The following is a 1,020-nucleotide window of genomic DNA, read 5'->3' as shown; positions in this document are numbered from 1 at the left end:
GAGTTTCACCTGTGGCCTCTGTTTAGAGGTTTGAGAATGGGCCATGTTTATAATTTTAAAAAAGTATATCTGGGTGTTTGAGACTAGGGGCAGGGGATATTGGGGCAAAAGGAGAAGGACAGATTGTCATAGAATGGCAAGGGAAGCCCTTGAATACTTTTGCAAAGTTTAAAGTGTACAGGAAGAAGCTGGGGGTGGTGGCTCATGCCTGTAATCCTAGCACTTTGGGAGGCTGAGGTGGGTGGATCGCTTGAGGTCAGGAGTTTAAGACCAGCCCTGCCAACATGATGAAACCCCATCTCTGCTAAAAATACAAAAATTAGTCAGGCGTGGTGATGCATGCCTGGAATCCCAGCTACTTGGGAGGCTGAAACAGCAGAATCACTTGAACCTGGAAGGCGGAGGCTGTACCCCAGCTTGGGCGACAGAATGAAACTCTGTCTCAAACAAAACAAACCAAACAAAAAACAAAGTGTGCTAGAGGAACACAGAGCCAGTTAGCCACTCTGAGCCGGCTGCTCTGAGCCCCACCTGGGACTCAGTGATAGAGGGCTGACCTGAGGACTGACCAGGCAGGAGTCCGGCTTCTACAGCCCCGCTTTGTGTGATAGCCTGGGGTTAGCTGGGAAGGCCCCTGTTAGGGCTGGGACCCCAGGGCCCATCCCAAGGCCAACCTCTCCCATTCTAGAGGAGGAATCTGAGACCCAGAGAAGGGAGAGACATTCTGAGGTCACTCAGGCAGGTGAAGCCAAGGCTGGCTCAGACCTGGGAGTCCTGCCTGTCGTCATGATACTCTCTCTAATGCCTTGAACCATACCTGAAGGTGGTGAGTGAAGATGATGAATGATGAAGATGATTAGTAAAGAAGACTCTTGGCCAGGCGCAGTGGCTCGCACCTGTAATCCCAGCACTTTGGGAGACTGAGACAGGCGTATCACCTGAGGTCAGGAGTTTGAGACCAGCCTGGCCAACATGGTGAAACCTCGTCTCTACTAAAAATACAACAATTAGCCAGGAGTG

Source organism: Mandrillus leucophaeus, unplaced genomic scaffold (assembly GCF_000951045.1).
Source record: "Mandrillus leucophaeus isolate KB7577 unplaced genomic scaffold, Mleu.le_1.0 Scaffold65, whole genome shotgun sequence".
In the NCBI taxonomy this organism is placed as follows: Eukaryota; Metazoa; Chordata; class Mammalia; order Primates; family Cercopithecidae; genus Mandrillus; species Mandrillus leucophaeus.
This window is presented reverse-complemented; position numbering follows the sequence as displayed.